Source organism: Hemiscyllium ocellatum, chromosome 2, assembly GCF_020745735.1.
Source record: "Hemiscyllium ocellatum isolate sHemOce1 chromosome 2, sHemOce1.pat.X.cur, whole genome shotgun sequence".
NCBI lineage: Eukaryota > Metazoa > Chordata > Chondrichthyes > Orectolobiformes > Hemiscylliidae > Hemiscyllium > Hemiscyllium ocellatum.
In genome coordinates, this window is record NC_083402.1 from 136,671,648 (window position 1) to 136,688,049 (window position 16,402).

The following is a 16,402-nucleotide window of genomic DNA, read 5'->3' on the forward strand; positions in this document are numbered from 1 at the left end:
TGATCTACTATCATTAGAGATTATTCCATATACTGAAAGTATAATGATGATACAAGTGTAGCAAAATCTACATGAATCTTATATTAACTAAATCTTGTTCTTAATTGAACCTTTCTTCTGAAGAACTGTAGATCTAAATTTGCTGAAGTACTATTTAAATCGCAAAATCAAAAGATTATTTTGAACTGGTAACTTGACTAGCTCTCATATTAAGCCAAAATGTAAAAAATATGTGTTTCTGTTGCACAACTGGGTACTTTTCAACAGGTTTTAAATTACACAAAATTAGCATTAGGGTTGTCACAGGTACTCAAGTACAGGGATACAGGAGTACAGTGAAAGGCTTTCAGTGTCACCATTCACAGGTATCTTAAGTTAAAATCTTAGGTAAACTAGAAAAATAAACAGTTCAACATTACAGTCCTTCTTCAGCCATGGGCCTACAGTCGCTTCATGGTGGACATTCCCCTTGAGAGATCGATCCCTTCCCTCCTCCACTGCACTGGGCTCAATCTATACCCCCCTGTGGTAGGCAAAATATCTACCCCAACCCCCCACCCCACCGGCCTGAACCGCTGGGCTCAATCTCTTTTCCTCCCACTCCGCACTAGGCTCAATCTCTCTCCCCTCCCCCAATGCAACCCCTGCACTGGGCTCCAATCTCTCCCCCCAATCTCACCTGCTGGGCTTGATCTCTGGATCCCCTCGCCCCCACACTGCTCTCTCTTTGCTAACCACCATCCTCTCTCTCCCATGCTGGGCTCGATCTCTCATTCCCTGCACATCCACGCTGCCATCCTGCAGCCCGGGCTCACCAGTCGCCTTGTCACGGGCTGGTGGTGTTCTGCCCTGCTGCTGCACCAGGCCCCCAGCCACTTCCATGGCGCCGCCGACCTCCAGAAGTCTACCAGGGCACACCCCAAGTGCCTCATGACCGGCTACCAAAGTCCTTGTTCTCGGCCCCCAGCTGCTTTCAGCACTGTCACTGCCTCCTTGACCAAGCCCCCTCCAGAAGTTAAATAGAGAAAAAACTTCAAAGAAGAAGGAAAAGTGATTGGAGTGGATGAGCTATGGATCAGCAGTCCTGTTCTCCGCCATCTTGGATCTGAGATTTCTGGTCAGCGTTGCTGTCTAAAATGTTTCAGTTTTCAATTCAAACTTGAGTCAAAGGAAGCTAGCTTGCACACGTGGGCTTAACGATAATTAGTTCTCTGATCACACTGTCACTTGAATTTAGATGTTTTTTTCTGACATAATCTTCAATGAGAAATACCTTGAATGTGTAAGTGGTAAGAGCTCAAGGTTTGAGCTCCCAGCTTCGGCTGATGTTTTGGAGTAGTGCAGAGGGAATGATACTTTTTTTGTGTAGGCCATGGGCATCGGTGGCTGAGCCAGCATTTATTGCTCATTCCGAGTTGCCCTTGTGGTGTGCTGCTGCCTTGAACCGCTGCAGTCCAAGTCCTGAAGGTAAGCCCCCAGTGTCGTTAAGGAGGAAATTCATGGATTTTGACCCTGCAACAGTGAAGGAATGGTAATGTTCTTCCCAAGAGCCCTTTGAAGTCAGGATGGTGAGTGGCTTGGAGGGCTAGTGTTCCCATGTATCTACTGCCTGTGTTCTTCTAATTGGAAATGGTCGTGTGTTTGGAAGGTATTGCCTGAAGATCTTTGGTGAATTTCTCCAGCAAGTTCGCACAGTTGCTCCTGAACGTCAATAGTGGGCTACCTTGTCCTGCACGGTGTCAAGTTTTTTGAGTGTTTTTGGAACTGTACTCATCCAGGCAATTGGGGAGTATTCCATCACACTCCTGTCTTGTGCCTTGTAGATGGTGGACAGGTTTTGTGGAGCCAGGAGATAAGTTACTCTTTGCAATATTCTGTTTTGTAGGTGAGGTAATGGCCTACTGGTGTTATCACTAGACCATTAATCCAGAGAGCCTGGTAATGTTCTGGGTACCTGGGTTCAAGCCCTGCTATGATAGATGGTGAAATTTGAATTCACTAAGTATAGCAAATGTTTTATTATCTAGCACCTATGGGACCAGGAGAGTACTAATTGCTCAAGTATCATGGTTGATCAAGAGGTCAATGTGAAAACACATACTAAGTAATAAAATTGTAATGCAGGAGGTTTACACATCAACTTTTGTACCTTATTTACAAGTAAGTCACTGAAATAATAATGCACCTTTGCCTTAAATAAAACTGACCAGTCAGTACTCTCACTTGCATCCTCAACTGACATCACTGAGATTGTGGTAATACAGTAAAACCTGCAGTAAAACAAAGTTCACTGTGTCTGGAATCAGGAATCTAATGGGTGACCATGAAACCGGGGACGATTGTCAGAAAAACCCATCGGGTTCACAGATGCCGTACGAGGAATGGAAGAGACATCCTTATCTGGTCTGGTCTACATGTGCCTCCAAATCCCTAGCAATGTGGTTGACACTTAACTGGCCTATGGGCTTTTTGGAATAGGTAATAAATACTGGCCTGGCCTGTGACACCTATATTCATGAACGAGTAAAACATAAAGCCTCTGATCTGCTCTTGGAGCCACTATATTTATATGGTGAGTCAAGTTGAGTTTCTGGTCAACGGTCACCTCCTGGATGTTATGATTTGGAGATGCCGGTGTTGGACTGGGGTGTACAAAGTTAAAAATCACACAACACCAGGTTATAGTCCAACAGGTTTAATTGGAAGCACACTAGCTTTCGGAGCGACGCTCCATCAGGTGATCCTGGTGAAGGAGTGTCGCTCCGAAAGCTAGTGTGCTTCCACTTAAACCTGTTGGACTATAACCTGGTGTTGTGTGATTTTTTAACTCCTGGATGTTGATAGAGTGGGATTCTGTGATGTTAACACCATTGAATGATGAGATTGTCTTGCATTAGATGTGGTTATTGTCGAGCATGAAAGCTACTTGTTACTTGTCAGCCCAAGCCTAGATATTGTCCAGGTTTCGTTGTATTTGAACATATCTGAGGAGTCAGACATAGTGCTGAACATTGTGTAATCATCAGAGAACATCCCACTTCTAACCTTATGATGGGGGATGGTAATTGAAGAAACAACTGAAAATGGTTGGGCCGAGAGCAGTACCCTGATGCGAGAGCCAGCTGGACAGCATTGAAGAAACATTGGTGGGGGAAAGTGTGATCATCTCAGTCAAATACTGAGACAGGTAAAGAAGGAAGAAGAGAGATACTTTACCACTGTCATGACCAAATTGAATAGGGTTGTAAAAAGCAGGAAGTGAGTTTCAAGGACAAAGATGAATTCAAAGAGGACTAAATATAGGACAGAAATTAGAAAATGATGAAAATTCAGGACTAGGATGTGGCAAATTTAGAAAGAAATTTAACCTGATTAGCTGTAAGAAGGGAGAGAGGTGGCAAAAGCAAATGGACAGATATTCTCAATCATAATGACAAGCTTTACGTGAGTTCCTCACCTACATATATGGAGGAGAACTGGGGGTTGGATTTAAGGAAAGGGTTTGAAATAGAGAAAAGAGGCTAGAAGTTGTCTCCACATTCCAGGCTGATTCAGGAATAGTGGGACAGCTTTAGCATTTGAGAGCAGGATTCAATAGAGATTTATGTGGTTTGACCAGAATTGTAGGGTGCCCAAATAATGCTCAATTACAAAAGCAGAGGTTGCTGGAAAAGCTCAGCAGGTCTGGCTGCATCTGTGCAGAAAAATCAGAGTTAATGTTTCAGGTCACTCGACCCGAACACATCTTTAGTTCTTTAGATTTTTATTTAGTATAATTTTTTTTTAAGATTAGATTAGACTTACAGTGTGGAAACAGGCCCTTCGGCCCAACAAGTCCACACCGACCCGCCGAAGCGCAACCCACCCATACCCCTACATTTACCCCTTACCTAACACTATGGGCAATTTAGCATGGCCAATTCACCTGACCCGCACATCTTTGGACAGTGGGAGGAAACCGGAGCACCCGGAGGAAACCCACGCAGACACGGGGAGAACGTGCAAACTCCACACAGTCAGTCGCCTGAGTCGGGAATTGAACCTGGGTCTCAGGCGCTGTGAGGCAGCAGTGCTAACCACTGTGCCACCGTGCCAATGTTCAACTATATTAGAACATAGAACATTACAGCGCAGTACAAGCCCTTTGGCCCTCGATGTTGCGCTGCCCTGTCATACTAATCTGAAGCCCATCCCACCTACACTATTCCATGGACGTCCATATGCCTATCCAATGACAACTTAAAAGCATTTACACTTGGCGAATCTACTACCGTTGCAGGCAAAGCATTCCATACTCTTTCTGCTCTCTGAGTAAAGAAACTACCTCTGACATCTGTCTTATACCTGTCTCCCCCCACTTTAAAGTTGTGTCCCCTCGTGTTTGCCATCCCCATACTTGGAAAAAGGCTCTCCCTGTCCACACTGTCTAACCCTCTGATTATCTTGTATGTCTCTATTAGGGCACCTCTCAACCTTCTTCTCTCTAACGAGAACAGCCTCAAGACCCTCAGCCTTTCCTCGTAAGACATTCCTTCCATGCCAGGCAACATCCTAGTAAATCTCCTCTGCACCCTTTCCAAAGCTTCCACACCCTTCTTACAATTCGGTGACCAGAACTGTACACAATACTCCAAGTGTGGCCGTACCAGAGCTTTGTACAGCTGCAGCATAACCTCCTGGTTCCAGAACTCAATCCCTCTATTAATAAAGGCCAAAACACTGTATGCCTTCTTAACAACCCTGTCAATCTGGGTGGCAACTTTCAGGGATCTGTGTCCATGGACACCGAGATCTCTCTGCTCATTTGCACTCCCAAGAACCTTACCATTAGCCCAGTACTTTGCATTCCGATTACTCCGTCCAAAGTGTATCACCTCACACTTGTCCACATTAAACTCCATATTATTTCAAAGTTAAAAATCATACAACACCAGGCTATAGTCCAACAGGTTTATTTGGAAGCACTAGTTTTCAAAGCACTGCCTCTTTCTCAAGTGGTTGTGGAGCAGAATCATAAAACACAGAGTTTATAGCAACAGGATTGCAGTGTCATGGAATATAATATTAAACAAATTCAGCTTCAGTCTTTCATCTTCTAGAATGGTCATGTTAGCTTTGGTTCCTTTATATGTAAATCCCAAAACGTTTTTTAGAGTACATTCTCAAGATAGCATTTAATAATAGGTGCCATCTCAGCTCAGATAAGGCATTGAAGGTGTGGGGTTAAATTTTGTTGGTGTCCAAATGTTAGGTCAGACTGTTTCTATTTCTAAAGTGGGATTTACAAAGCCTTACATGGATTTATGCAGTTTTTGAACATAATAAAATGAAATGCTGCAAGTACAAATTCACCCCAAGCACTTATATATGTGTGTGTGTATGTGTGAGAGAGAGAGAGAGAGTGTGTTTATGTGTATGTGTGTAAGTGTGACAATGTTGTGATTGGTTTTGAGAGGATGGATTAAACCGTCAGAAAATATATAACTGCCAGATTCATCAGCCTCACCCACAAGGTAGTGTAAAACATACCCCCAATCACAATGTAATGCCACCATGCTCTCAAAACCAATCATAACATTTTCTTCAAACCAGCAAATAAAGGAGGAGCCATCATCATTCAGAATAGAACGGACTACTGCAAGGAAGTGTATCGACAACTTAAGAACCAGGAACATTACAGGCAACTAACAGTTGATGTGACCAAAGAACACACCCATGAACTAAACAGATTGACCAAGACTTCAGAGTTCCCTACGTGCTCTCATCCCACATATTTCTCACAGAGGGGACTTTACTGCTTCTGAAGATACACAAAGCCAACACACCAGACGTCCCATCGTATCAGGCAATGGGACCCCGTGTGAGAACCTCTCTGGCTATGTTGAAGGCATCTTGAAACCCATTGTTCAGGGGGCCCCAGCTTCTGTCGCAACACTACAGATTTCTTACAGAAACTCAGCATCCACAGACTAGTCGAACTGGGAACATTCCTCATCACAGTGGATGTGTCAGCACTCTACACCAGCATCCCCCACAATGATGGCATCGCCTCAGTACTCAACACCGATAACTGCCAATCTCCGAGCACTGTCCTACAACTCATCCGTTTTATCCTCGACCACATTTTCACCTTTGACAACCAGTTCTTCATCCAGACATGGGACAGCCTTGGGGACCAAATTTGCACCCAAATATGCCAACATGTTCATGCACAGATTTGAACAAGACTTTTTGTCTATACACCAGGTACATTGATGACATTTTCTTCCTCTGGACCCATGGCGAGGAGTCACTGAAACAACCACACAGTGATATCATCCCACCATCAAACTCACCATGGACTACTATTTAGTAACTGTTTCATTCTTGGACACATGCATCTCCATCAAGTATGGGCACCTCAGCACCCCACTCTACCACAAACCCACTGATAACTTCACGATGCTACACTTTTCCAGTCTCCCCCGTAAACACATTAAAACAGCCATCCCATATGGTCAAGCCCTACACATGCACAGGATCTGTTCAGATGAGGAGGAACGTGATGGGCACTTGGGAGTACTCAGGGATGCCCTCATAAGGATGGGATACAATGCTCAACTCATCGACCGCCCGTTCCATCGTGCCACAGTGAGAAACCGTAATGACCTCCTCAGGAGACAGACAAGCTGCAACCGACAGGGTACCCTTGGTTGTCCAGTACTTCCCAGGAGCTGAAAAGCTACACCATGTTCTTCACAACCTGCAACACATTATTGATGAGGATGAGCACCTTGCCAAGACCTTCCCCACACCTCCACTGCTCACCTTTAAATAGGCAGCTAACCTCGTTCTGTAAATCCCACTTTAGAAATAGAATCAGTATACCTAACATTGGGACACAGACAGATTTTAACATCATACCTTCAATGCATTGTTTGAGTTGAGATGGTACCTATTGTTAAAAACTACCTTGAGAATTTAACTTTAAAAAAGTTCTGGGATTTACTTATAAAGGAACCAAAGCTAATATGACCATTCTAAAAGATGAAAGACTGAAGCTAAATTAGTTTATTCGATGACACTGTAATCCTATTGCTATAAATTCGGTGTTGTATGATTCTGCTTCACAACTACCTGATGAAGCAGTGCTCCGAAAACTAGTGCTTCCAAATAAACCTGTTGGGCTCTAACCTGGTGTTGTGTGATTTTTAACTTTGTCCACCCCAGTACAATACTGGCACCCCAATATTATTTCAAGATTACTTTCTTGGAACTTAAGGGAATGGAGATGAGGGCTGTACCAGGGAATGGCCACGGTTAGAGTGAGTAAGGCTTTTTTAGGGACAGGGTTGTTGACAGTAGAAGAGAAGGAGAAATTGCACAAATCAATCGCGACAATAGCTGTGGTGAATGGCAGCCTAACGCTCGACAAATTGGGATTATGAAAACACAGTTGTAAGTGAATTGGAAGCTTGTTTATTGCAGTGACTGTGTAGAAGGAAGTAAGGTTGAGGTGTGATCAGTATTGTTTGCACTTAATATTATTGAATTATCAAAAACAGATGAAGTAGCAAGATCAAGGGGTACCTGTGAAAAGGTGGGAAGTTCAAGCAAATGGAAAGCCAGTGAAATGAATGGAGGGGTAAGCTGATGAGTTGAGGTGGAAGGTGAAATCACTGAGTGATTTAGTAGAGGCTGAGGGGAGAAAGCTGTGAAAATAGTTTAGTGATAACAGTTTTATTATATCTGCAAGAGTGGTATTGAAAAATGTTTTGAATGCAAGGTGAGATACTGAGAGGAGGTGCAAGTGCAAGGGGAGATTGGAGTCGGGCCAAGGTGCAATCTGGTAATAATTGTTACACTATTACCATGACACTGCAGTGGGCAAATAGACTAAGACACACCCAAGGGAGGAAGGTGGGGGGCTGAATTCGGGGGAATGGTGTCATCAGCCCTTACCCAGGTTTCTGTTGACCTTGGGATACAAATGAAGTCATATATGAAAAGTTCATTAATAAGTAGCCCTTGTTTGTAAGAGAAAAAAGCGACCACAATAAGCCATTCAAAAAGAGAAAGCAGTTGGTTTTGTGACCTGAGAACATACTTGCAAAATTAATGAAAATCTTTTGAAGTCTGGCAGTAGTCGTAATGTAAGAAATTCATTGGCCAATTACTAAATAATATTTTCAAAAAGGTAATACTGGCATGCACATCAGTGATCAGAATTTTGTATCCCCAAGTTTGTATTGGGGATGGTTGTGGGATTGGCAAACTTGAGACAGTAGGATCATAAATTTGAATTTCCCCTCATAATGTGATGGGCATAAACTTCCCATGGGTGGATTAGATATATGTCTCCACTTACTGTGATTTTGTGGTCATCAATCACAGATTTTTGATGATTTTTTTAAAAAATTTAATATCCCATGATATTTTTGTCAGGTCAGGCTGGTTTCAGAAGCCTTGGGAAATCTACCAGGTAACAGGACCAAGCGTGCACAGGCTTTGGGGACGTTTTGGAGAAAGTGAGGACTGCAGATGCTGGAGAGTCAGAGTTGAGAGTATGGCACCGGATAAGCACAGCCGGTCAGGCAGCATCTGAGGAGCAGGAGAATTGACATTTCGGGCATAAGCCCTTCATCAGGAATGTTGACTCTCCTGCTCCTCGAATGCTGCCTGACCTGTTGTGCTTTTCCAGTACCATACTTGGCTACTTTGGGAACATTTTGACAAGTAAGTATAAAATATTTTGAGACATTCAAATTTCATTATTAGATCCCATCTTATAAGTTGAGGATATTTTAACTGCAATGATTGATTATAAGTTTATTAAAACGAAAATTGACTATTACATTGACCAGTATTGTGCAAGTGCTGAAAATGTGTTGCTGGAAAAGCGCAGCAGGTCAGGCAGCATCCAAGGAGCAGGAGAATCGACGTTTCGGGCATGAGCCCTTCTTCAAGAATGAGGAAAATGTGTCTAGCAGGCTAAGATAAAATGTAGGGAGGAGGGACTTGTGGGTGGGGCGTTGGAAATGTGATAGTTGGAAGGAGGTCAAGGTGAGGGTGATAGGCTGGAGTGGGGGTGGGGGCGGAGAGGTCAGGAAGAAGATTGCATGTTAGGAAGGGGGTGCTGAGTTCGAGGGATTTGACTGAGACAAGGTGGGGGGAGGGGAAATGAGGAAACTGGAGAAATCTGAGTTCATCCCTTGTGGTTGGTGGGTTCCTAGGCGGAAGATGAGCCACTCTTCCTCCAGCCATCGTGTTGCTATGGTCTGGTGATGGAGGAGTCCAAGGACCTGCATGTCCTTGGTGGAGTGGGAGGGGGAGTTGAAGTGTTGAGCCACTGGGTGGTTGGGTTGGTTGGTCCAGGTGTCCCAGAGGTGTTCTCTGAAGCGTTCCGCAAGTAGGCGGCCTGTCTCCCCAATATAGAGGAGGCCACATCGGGTGCAGCAGATGCAGTAAATGATGTGTGTGGAGGTGCAGGTGAATTTGTGGCAGATTTGGAAGGATCCCTTGGGGCTTTGGAGGGAAGTAAGGCGGGAGGTGTGGGCACAAGTTTTGTATTTTTTGCAGTTGCAGAGGAAGATGCCGGGTGTGGAGGTTGGGTTGATTGGGGGTGTGGACCTGACGAGGGAGTCATGGAGGGAGTGGTCTTTTCGGAACGCTGATAGGGGAGGGGAGGGAAATATATCCCTGGTAGTGGGGTCTGTTTGGAGGTGGCGGAAATGATACGATGTATATGGAGGTTGGTGGGGTGGTAGGTGAGGACCAGTGGGGTTCTGTCCTGGTGGTGATTGGAGGGGTGGGGTTCAAGGGCGGAGGAGCGGGAAGTGGAGGAGATGCAGTGGAGGGCATCGTCGATCACATCTGGGGGGAAATTGCGGTCTTTAAAGAAGGAGGCCATCTGGGTTGTACGGTATTGGAACTGGTCCTCCTGGGAGCAGATGCGGTGGAGATGAAGGAATTTGGAGTATGGGATGGCGTTTTTACAGGGGGCAGGGTGGGAGGAGGTGTAGTCCAGGTAGCTGTGGGAGTCGATTGATTTATAATAAATGTCCGTGTTGTCTCAGTCAAATCCCTCGAACTCAGCACCGCCTTCCTAACCTGCAATCTTCTTCCTGACCTCTCCGCCCCCACCCCCACTCCGGCCCATCACCCTCACCTTGACCTCCTTCCGTCTATCGCAATTCCAACACCCCAACCACAAGTCCCTCCTCCCTACCTTTTATCTTAGCCTGCTGGACACACTTTCCTCATTCCTGAAGAAGGGCTCATGCCTGAAACGTCGATTCTCCTGCTCCTTGGATGCTGCCTGACCTGCTGTGCTTTTCCAGCAACACATTTTCAGCTCTGATCTCCAGCATTTGCAGTCCTCACTTTCTCCTTAGTATTGTGCAAGTGTTGAGATGTAACAGAATACATTTTCCATTGGACAAAGTCCTATTATGCATTAAAATTGTAAAAGATAGTGATTTGAAACCTTCCTGCCATGATCTAAACACTAATTTTAGAGTTTACAGTGTTTTAACATGGGGGAAGAAAATGACCTGATACATTCTTACTATTGAGGGAGTCCAGTGAAGATTCACTAGACTGATTCAGACTGACATATGAGGCAAGACTGGATCAACTGGGCTTGTATACACTGGCATTTAGAAGAATGAGGTGGGATCTCATTGAAACATAGAAAATCCAGATGGGATTGCATAGGCTGGATGTGGGAAGGATGTCCTCAATGTTGGGGAGGTCCAGACCTAGATTAGATTAGATTACTTACAGTGTGGAAACAGGCCCTTCGGCCCAACAAGTCCACACCGACCCACCAAAGCGCAATCCACCCATACATTTACCTCTCACCTAACACTACAGGCAATTTAGCGTGGCCAATTCACCTGGCCTGCACATCTTTGGACTGTGGGAGGAAACCAGAGCACCCACAGGAAACCCACGCAGACACAGGGAGAACGTGCAAACTCCACACAGTCAGTCGCCTGAGGCGGGAATTGAACCCGGGTCTCCGGCGCTGTGAGGTAGCAGTGCTAACTGCTGTGCCACCGTGCCGCCCATAAAGTGACCTAGGAGTCACAGTCTAAGAATAAGGGGTAAGACAACCAGCACTGAGATGAGGAAGAATTTTTTTCAGTTAGAGACAGTGGAATTCTCTCCCACAGGAAGCTGTTGGGGCCAGTTTGTTAGATATATTCAAGAGGGAGCTGGACGTGACCTTTGTAGCCAAAGGGATTAAGTGGGATCAAGAGAAAGTGGGAATGGGATACTGAAATTGCAGGATCAACCATGATCATGTTGAATGGTGGGGTAGGCTCGAAGGGCTAAATGGCCTACTCCTGCATCCATTTTCTGTATGCTTAGAAAAATAAATTTAGTCATATGTTCTTCCCCTTTGATTGACAGACCATCCACTTTTAAGTGGGAAACAACATTTCTCTCTGGTTCAGTATGCAATATTGTCATGGAACTGTCACGGTTTGTTTTGGCACCCGAGCTTGTGCCTGAGGTATGAAAGCGAATGAACCATTTTGTCCAGCAAATGGTCTTTCACGCAGTTGTTCAGCAGACTGACAGTATGGTTTCATTCCCAGCTTGAAAATGTTATGGATCCATATGTATTTGGTGTGAGTTCAGACTTAAATGGATTTAAATTTTTAGTGGAACTGGAGGATCTTGTGTGCAGTTTGAATGGTTATGTCTGATAATTTGTATTAGATTTGTGGGCAGCACGATGGCACAGTGGTTAGCACTGCTGCCTCACAGCTCCGGAGACCCGGGTTCAATTCCTGCCTCAGGCGACTGATTGTGTGGAGTTTGCACATTCTCCCTGTGTCTGCGTGGGTTTCCTCCGGGTGCTCCGGTATCCTCCCACAGTCTAAAGATGTGCAGTTTAGGTGAATTGGCCAGGATAAATTGCCCTTAGGTAAAGGGATAAATGTAGGGGTATGGGTAGGTTGCGTTACCTAAGCACAAATTTCAAAAGGAGAATGTACTACTATTTGTGCAGTGTCCTTCAAGTCCACAAGATGTTCTCAGTCAATGCAGCGCTTTTGAGGTATAGTTACAGCAAATCCTCATGTAAAGTTGTGGTTGCATTCCTTGAATTTGTGAATTTTAAGTGAAACAACTTTGTGTGAAGCATGGTTTCCATAGGAATCAATGTTAAAGCCAGAGTTAGGTTCCTGTGGACATTGTCTACTCAGAAACAAAATGTGTAGGTTAAACTACTGTACCGGATGTGCATAGCTCAAATAAATTGCATAACAAATAATTTAAATATTGCAAAAAAGTGTGGTCAAGCACTTGAGGACCTCTCCCAGCAGGAAACAACTACAAAACATCACTAATTTGAAATAACACATATTGCTAAATTCCTACAGTCATAAACAAAATAAATCTCTAAATGCGATAAATGTTTAAAAATGAGAAGAAATTCAATTTAAATATTACCGTAAATAAATGTTAAAATTAAATTCACTTGAAGTTGAAATTGATCAGGCTCTACCTAGTGGCAGATAATCGTCAATGCAGGCAGAACTACCCACACGTACTGAGTTTGGCCACACGGCTGCAAGTTCAGAATGGCAGCTGGGAAAAAGGGCACTGGCGCCTTTAAAGGTAAGGACAGAGGATGGGAATGGGAGCTGTGGGTCAGGTGTCATGTGGGGCTGTGCTGAAGAGGGACTGCAGGCATCAGCAAAAACCAGAGTGAGGCCAGTTGGACTGAACGCAGGAGCAGAAGCATGGGCAAAAGGTCTAAACAGGCTACACAGGAAGTCTGCAGCAAACAGTGTAAAATGGCATTAAACAACTACTTTGTCACTATTTTGTTAACATTAAAGTGTTAACTGAGTCAACTTATTAATATGTAGACAAAATAACAGCCAATTTGGAGGTAGCAAGGTCCCACAAACAACAAATTAGGTAAATTACCGTTTATTTTGCTTTAGCTGTAATAAGTGTTTAACAGAGTATCAGGAAAACTCACGGATCTTCAGATTTTGTCTTGGAACGTGTAAAGTTCACTTGGAGCAAGCAGCCAGAACCTGAATTTAATAACTCACCCTGAGCTCATGTGTGGCTGCCCCAAATATCAGCTTGGATGAGACACTGAAATCTCTGAACTGGAGCTTGAACCCACAACCATCTGATGCAGGGGTGAAGATTAGATTCCCTACAGTGTGGAAACAGGCCATTCGGCCCAATAAGTCCACACCAACCCTCCAAAGAGTAACCCACCCAGACCCATTTCCCTCCAACTATGCACCTAACACTACGGGCAATTTAACCTGGCCAATTCACCTGACCTGCACATCTTTGGACTGTGGGAGGAAACAGGAGCACCCAGAGAAAACCCACGCAGACACTGGGAGAATGCAAACTCCACGCAGACACTGGGAGAATGTACAAACTCCACACAGACACTCAAGTTTGGAATCCAACCTGGGACCCTGGTGCTGTGAGGCAGCAGTGCTAACCACTGAGCCACTGTGCCAGCCAAATGATTCATATGTGAAACTTTCTCAAGCATTATACTGTCCACCCCTGAAATCTTTATTCTTCTGACTCTGATTCCACACTATCTGCTCCTCTCTTTTCCCTACTATCAGTAATTGTGCCTTCAACTTTGATTAGATTACTTACAGTGTAGAAACAGGCCCTTCGGCCCAACAAGTCCACACCGACCCGCCAAAGCACAACCCACCCAGACCCATTCCCCTACATTTACCCCTTCACCTAACACTATGGGCAATTTAGCAGGGCCAATTCACCTAACCTCCCCATTTTTGGATTGTGGGAGGAAACCGGAACACCCGGAGGAAACCCACGCAGACATGGGGAGAATGTGCAAACTCCACACAGATAGTCACCTGGGGTGGGAATTGAACCCGGGTCTCTGGCGCTGTGAGACAGCAGTGCTAACTACTGTGCCACTGTGCCACCCATGTACATCTGAAACCTTATGCTCAATAAATTTCTTACAAAACCTCTCCATCCCCTTTAAGAACCTCCATAAATCCACACTTGGCAACCCTTTAATTGACCCCTTCCTAATAATCATTTGTTTGGCTCATTTTCATTTTTACCTCTTTTTCCAATGGGAAAAGCTGTACTGTCAAGGACACAATACAGGCCTGAATTCTGTTATAAATTCTTGTTATTTGTAATCTTTGCTTTCAGTTAAAGACCATGTTAAATTAACTGATGTTTAAAACCAGGTATAATTGAGGTCATAGAGGTGTACAGCATTGAAACAGACCCTTCTGTCCAACTCGTCCATGCCAACTGGATATCCTAACCTAATCTAGTCCCAGTTGCCAGCACTTGGCCCCATCCCTCTTAAACCTTTCCCATCCAAATGCTTTTTAAATGCTGTAATTGTACCAGCCTCCACCTCTTCCTCTGGCAGCTCATTCCATACATGCACCACCCGCTGCATGAAAAAGTTGCCCCTTGGGTTCTTTTAAACCTTTTATACCTTTCCTCTCTTGCCCTAAACTTATGCCCTCTAGTTCTGGACTCCCCCACCCAAGGGAAAAGACTTTGTCTATTTATCCTATCTATGTCCCTCAAGATTTTATAAACTTCTATAAGGTCACCCCTCAGACTCCGACGCTCCAGGGAAAACTGCCCCAGCTTGATCAGCCTCTCCCTTTAGCTCAAATCCTCCAACCCTGGCAACATCCTTGTAAATCTTTTCTGAACCCTTTCAAGTTTCACAACATCCTACTGATAGGAAGGAGACCAGAATTGCATGCAATATTTCAAAAGTGGTCTAACCAATGTCCTGTACAGCCTCAATGTGACCTCCCAACTCCTGTACTCAATACTCTGATCAATAAAGGAAAGCATACCAAATGCCTTCTTCGCTATCCTATCTACCTGCGATTCTACTTTCAAGGAGCTATGAACCTGCACTCCAAGGTCTCTGTTCAGCAACACTCCCTAGCACCTTACCATTAAGTGTATAAGTCCTACTCTGATTTATTGGAAATAATCTTACTTTTTAGGAATTTGAATCTTTGCAATAATGCTGAAATGGATTTCAGCACTACGGCTAAATTAATATCTTCCTGAGTGCATTTGCCAAGGTATATCTTAAACTTTGAGTATAAAAAACACACAATTTGAATATGTCTGCATTAAATAAATATAAATTTTATTAAAAACACCCACATCTCAGCATTATCAGGAATGATATAATAAACAGCTTTCAAATAACTTTCCGCTTTTAGTACATTACTTACAGTATTTATAATCAGCCTCATTTATCTTTTTTTTCAACATACCCAATTCATCAATAAAGAGCAAAGCTGAAGTAAAATACAGAACGCATACAAAATGCACACCAAAACTGATTTTTAGTGTCAAGTTCAGCTAAGTATCCTACACTCGAGTATACGTTAACCTCTAGCTTGAGAAGTGAACAATATATACTGCTGTGCGTCAATCAAGCTGAAATTAAATTCAAGTAATGTCAACACCACTCTGAAGCATCTTCAAGTATGGCTAGCATCAACCCAATACCCTATACGTGCACTTCCCTTCCAGAAGACATGTTGCTACTGAAGCTGGGCCCTGTACAACAAGTGGCACAAGTTCATTCATTCATATGAGAATACCATTAGCTTCCCTACCCCCCCCCCCCCACCCTCCCCTCCCCCCCACATGAAAATAACAAACTCTCATTTCTTCTCTTTTTCCCTTTTATCAGCTCAGTGCATACATCATCCAAATTCTTAAAGAAAAAAAAGAACTATCATGTACTTTCTCACTTAGAATTAAAAACAAAGCCACTGCTTTACTAATGCTCATTTTAGAAGCATCAAGTACATGTATCCCACTATACACATAAAATCCAAATAGGGATTAAACAAAGTGAAGGTATCCCTGAAAATAAAAACAAAATAAAAGGGTGATATTAAAACACAGGTGACATATTGGCATAAGGAGAATATAAGAGTTATAATATCCCTGATCTTCTTGTAGAACAAAAGCTTGAATTTCAAGTTATCAAGTATCAAAATGAAAAAAAAAGCATGTTTATGTCATAAAGACTATTTTAAATTAAACAATGATGGTGTACAAAACACTACTGACTTCTGAATCATCATTTTCCTATTGCTCAGTACAAGAGCTGAGGTATATGACAAGTAGGAACATCTCCAACACCGTTTACACTTCTTAAACTCACATTTTAATTGTAGCAGATTGAGTAGCACCATTCTGAAAAGAAAAGCTTAAAAAAAAAGATTAGGAAAATATTACAGTACTAAAATAGTCAAAGCGTTAAGTAAAAAAAAAAGAAAATTCTGTTTACAAATTAATTTACTGTACACCTCTTTTTAAACTTGTTTTTGTTGTTTTTGTGTTTTTATATTTACAAATTTAACATTTAAACATGACC